Source organism: Micromesistius poutassou (genome assembly GCF_964030765.1).
Source record: "Micromesistius poutassou genome assembly, contig: SCAFFOLD_2478, whole genome shotgun sequence".
NCBI lineage: Eukaryota > Metazoa > Chordata > Actinopteri > Gadiformes > Gadidae > Micromesistius > Micromesistius poutassou.
The window spans coordinates 39754-45449 of NW_028179077.1; positions in this window are offsets into that span (position 1 = coordinate 39754).

The window sequence follows — 5696 nt, forward strand, 5'->3', positions numbered from 1 at the left end:
CTAGAACCTAGACCTAGAACCTAGAACCTAGACATAGGACCCAGAGAAAGCCCTGTTCCAGTAGTAGCACCGCCTAGAACCTAGACCTAGGACCCAGAGCACGCCCTGTTCCAGTAGTAGTACTGCCTAGAACCTAGACCTAGAACCTAGACCTAGAACCCAGAGCTCCCTGTTCTGTTGGTAGCACCGCGATGAACCTCGAGGCCCTAGGACATACATCCCCTAGATCTTTGTAACCCAAAACCCAGAGAACCTAGACCTGACATACCCCTGGTGGATAGTCCTTAGTCCTCGGAGGGCAGACCTCGCCCTGGTGGGTAAGGCTCCCTGACACAAAATACATGACGACCCCTCAGGCGCCTGGCTGGGATTTGGTCTTGGTGAGTGTGTTTTCCCAAATAAGACTGTTACACAAAAACACATCTGCACCCAAACTGAATCCGATCACACCTATGAGTGGAAGAGAGTGCTTTTGTTCAAATCGAATGCTGTTTCTTCGATCAAGGACATCTAGAACATGGATGTGCTGTGATTATGTCATGTTACTGTCAACCGGGAGGACTAGCATCACTAGCTTTAGCCCAGCTAGCATGAGTAAGATAAGATTAGAAAATACTTTATTGATCCCAAATGGGAAATTTGGGCTATCGCTTGGCCAAATCTAATTTGTATGTGATATTTTGACATAGGGTAGCGAATGAGCAAGTCAACCACTATTTGGAATCAAGAGTTAGTAATAGGTTATAACATGTTCACTGTTTGAAACAGTGTTATATGAGCGTTAGCAAGAAGTGAGCATGTTCAGATTTTGAATGTATGCTGATGATACAGTAATACGACAACTAATGTGAAAGAAAAATGTGAAAGGAACTACTTCTCACAAACAATACATTTTTATTACACATAACATTATGTATTCATAATGTATAAGCTTTGAGTTTATTAATTCATAATGTAATTAAACAGGATTCTATGAAAAACATTTTATAATAGATATATTTAGTTAGTGGTGAGCTGGATGAGCTGCGGCAGGTTGCTGTTTTGATCGTCAAATCCACAGTAACTTTTCAAATCGGTATTAAGCAAACCTCCAGTGGACTGAACAGCTCTTGTACAGATTCTGTTTCTTTTTGTGAATATTGTAAATAACAATATGAGAGATTGCTGTATGTTTTCTATAATGTTTCATATCCTTAAATGGCCTCTCGGTAACTCTGAGAGACCGAACATCATACTTCTACATTCACGTGCCAGAACTATATCGCAATATTTCAAGGTTTATACCAGAGCGCTAGCTGACGAATGAGAAAACAAGAAGACGTGTCTTGTGTATAAACATGGGAATAGCAGTAGCTGCTTTAGCATCTTCTGTTGATGTTTAATTAGCAGTACCTGCTTTAGCATCTTCTGTTCATGTTTAATAAGCTGTAGCTAGTTTAGCATCGTCTGTTGATGTTTAATTAGCAGTAGCTGCTTTAGCATCTTCTGTTCATGTTTAATAAGCTGTAGCTAGTTTAGCATCGTCTGTTCATGTTTTAAATAGCTGTAGCTAGGTTAGCATCGTCTGTTGATGTTTAATAAGCTGTTGCTAGGTTAGCATCATCTGTTGATGTTTAATAAGCTGTAGCTAGTTTAGCATCGTCTGTTGATGTTTAAAAAGCTATAGCTGGTTTAGCATTGTCTGTTGATGTTTCAATTAGCAGTAGCTAGTTTAGCATCGTCTGTCGATGTTCAATAAGTGGGCTGGGGTCTCTAATTAAGATCACAATCCACCCTCATAGAGTCATATGAATGTTGAATGACAGATGTTTAAAATTAAGTGTTTGTTTGATTGTTATTGTTAAAACATGTTGGGGGGGGGGGGGGGGGGGGGGGGGGCGTTTCTTGAGGGAATAAGGGATTAAAGGGATTTGTTTTCTACCAGTGAAAATATAAAAAGACCAGAATGTATTGCAGTCGTATGAATGTATTGTCGTCGTGAATGAGTGAATGTATATACTCCTAGTGATTTTATTGTAAACATGTATAAAGGTTTCCAATGTGGAGATCCATCATAGATATATATTTGTGTATAAAGTTATATTTTGAAATATATTTACCCAGAGAAATCTATTGTTTTCTATTTGTAATACTGTGAATTTGTGGATGTGGTGATGATTTCTGGAGGGAATGTTTTGAGTTTATGCATAAAAATTGATGGTGTGTTCATTCAGACTTTATAACTGCCAAATAAAACAAAATAAATTAGGTTATAATTCAATTAGACAACACTTCATATCTGATGACGTGTTACTAAAATTCCTAGTGAAGTAGAAGATTGATCACAGGCCTACTCCTAAAGCTGATTCCTCAACATGCCATTAACTCAAATGTTACGAGACAAGTAAAACATTTCCTGCCAATATTCTGTACGTCCAGCGGCCATTTTAAACCATGGATGTGAAATAAATGTTTTTGTTGAAATGTTTTTGTTCGTCTGTTGATTCCGTCTTTCCCAGCTGGTTCCTTTAAATCATGTGTTTTCACATCTTAGTCAAGGATTATGTCTGTATGTCTGAAACTCCATAGGAAGTTCTATAGGGAGTCGACCCTATGTTGTATCACCGTGGAGACAGGGTCTATGTTACGATAGTATGAGGTAACTGGTGAGAGGTATCACCTTTCTGATGGTGAATATGTTCTGATGGTATGAGGTAACTGGTGAGATGTATGGGTGCGTTCATCACATGTGTTTCTAAGAACAACAAAGTTCAGATTTCATCAGCAGTAGCTGGGGGTCTGCATGTCTTCATCAAACTGCATTCAAACACATTTTCTGAAGAATAAAGTCAGAGAAATAAATAATAAATATGTTAGCACTGATGTCGTCATTGAGATCAGAACTGGGCCAAATAAAGCAAATAGAATTATATGAGAGGAGGCCAAACTCTTTGAACGCAGCCCCAACATCTTCAATGTCCCGGTTCCAAAAAGTCTAATATGTTGAAGAGTTTTACAAAATAATAGCGCATTGTATCGGGGGTGGACGCCATAAACGAGCTGTTCCGCGAGGAAGCTATCATTAGTGGTTGTGGTCGAGTCCCAAGTCCTGCGGCTCTGTGTCGCGACCCGCTCCCATTCCGCTCTCCTCATTGTTTCTGCGCTCTTATTTTGAAACACGCCGGGACTTGTGGGTAAAATGAGCGGATATGACAACAGCTCTGTACCCGTTGGACAGCAGACAGAAATAAAGACATGTGTTCTCTGTACAGTTCACCCTCTCCAGGCTGAGGGGGGGGGGGGGGGCGTCTCTGCTCAGCATGTGGCTCAGGAGGTAGAGCGGGTTGGCTGGTAACCGGAAGGTTGCTAGTTCGATCCCCGGGTCCTCCTAGCTGAGTGTGGTGGTGTCCCTGAGCGAGACGCCTCACCCTGACTGCTCCTGACCAGCTGGCTGTCGCCCTGCGTGGCTGACTCTGCCGTCGGTGTGTGAATGGGTGCATGAATGGGTGAATGTGAGGCAGTATTGTAAAGCACTTTGAGCGACCACTGGTTATAAAAGCGCTGTACGAGTGCAGTCCATTTTCTCTCATTTGCTCTCACGGAGATGTTCATATAAGCTGGGGGGGGGTGGGCGGTGGGTAGCATGCGAGTCCTCCAATCTAGGAGGAGGAACCCCTGAAAGCCCCCCAGACTTTAGCCCGCCGTCTTAGCGGCTCCACGGCCCAAACTCAAAGCAGCTGTGAGGGGGGGCGGACCCCCGGACCCTCGGAACATACGTGGTGCTGTGGCTGGCTGTGTTAACGCTTCACTACCTCATCTTCTCTGTGAGTTTGTACTCTGTGAGCCACATACGTGTGTGTGTGTGTGTGTGTGTGTGTGTGTGTGTGTGCGTGTGTGTGTGTGTATGTATGTGTTTGTGTGCGTGCGTTGGGGGAGCGAATCTGTTTGAGGTCGTGGTGTTGGTATTCTGAAAGGACGACACCGTGAGCTCATGTTTAGTTCGGGGGGGGGTCTTGATGTGCTGCATGTGTCTGTGCCGAGCTCCGCAGGGAGTCCTGGGTCTGGACCGACGACCAGGAGGCCGCTCCCCGCCGTGCCATCTTCAGCTGGGCTCCGTCACCACGTGCGTCTTGTTCCTTCCACCGTGTGTTCTCTCCGGTCTGGCCGGCTGTAAATAGGCATGATGGGATTTCTATTACCTTTACCGCCAATGAATCTGATGACGTCGATATAAAAGCGTTTTTTTTTTCGTATTTCACTTGAATCGCTGGCTTCTGTCCCCCGGGTCACCCAGAGGTCAGAGGTCAGAGGTAAAGGGGGGGTAATGATGAGGTATCTGTTGATAAATCGTATTCCTGGCGGACAGCGTGATTCACCACGCTCGGCCGCGGTCTGATGAGGCCATCGCAAGGCTCCCTGGTGATGTCATCACAGGCGATGTCATCTTCTGGAACAGTGGGGGGGGCCGCGGCGGAAGATCTAGATGTGTGATATCATGATGAACTGCTAAACAAGATACAGACTCTTCACCTCTCCTCCCACCTTCTCTACCTCTCTTGCTCTCTCTAACACTCTGTCTCACTCACTGTGTCTCTCTCACTCTGTCTCTCTTACTCTGTATCTCTATCACTATCTCGCTCTCACTCTCTCTCTTTCAGTTTATCTTACTCTGTCTCTCTTCGACTCTGTCGATCTCTCACTCTCAGTTTAACTCACTCTGTCTCTCTCCCCCTATTTCCCACCCTCTTCTATCTACCTGTCTATCTCTCTCTCTCTCTCTCTTTTTTTTTCTCTGATCACATGTGCTCGTCCAGTGGTCCGGACCATCAACACCCCCGCCCCCCCCCCCCTCCCCCTGCTGGGACACTGCTGGCCAACACATGACTCACTGAAACACACACCACAAACACACACCACAAACGCACAAACACACACACACACACACACACACACACACGCATGCACGCACATGCACACACACACGCACACCATCCACAAACACACAGACACACACACACAAACACAAGAAGCACACATTTACAGAACCAGACACATTAAAAACACATGCACACAAGCAAGCACACACACACACACACACACACACACATACACACACATACACACACACACGCGCCTGTGAGGTAATACTATTGTGGATTATTTCCGATCAATTGTGAGATGAGTGAGACATTCTGATAAAGTGATTTATAGATCAGGCCAACGATATGAAGGCCTAACATTACTTCAGTGATTTATAACGGATGGAAATAAAGACTTTTCATAGCATCAGCAAGTTTGACTCAACCATCAACCATATTGTGCAAACCATGTTCTGAGTTTAGCATTCTCATTGTAACACTCCCATTTTAATATGTTTTGATGAGCGTTCCAAGTCCCACGTAGAGATGAGGAGTCAGCTTCCTGTCTGTGTTGGAGTTTGCCGTTTCAGTCTCTCCTCACTTTGTCTCTCGCCTCACACTGTCTCTCTCTCCCTCCCTCTCTCCCCCTCTCCCCCTCCCTCTTGTTATCTCTCTCCCTCTCCCTCTCAGTTTAATATGAGTGATGAGTGATCACTCATATTCTTAGTTTAGTATGAGTGATCATATCAGTCTAACTCCAACCCAGCCAGCCAACCAGTCTAACCCCAGTTAGCTTGCCATGTTATAATTAGATGCTGTGTTGGAGTTAGCTTGCTGTATCTGAGTTAGCTCGCCATG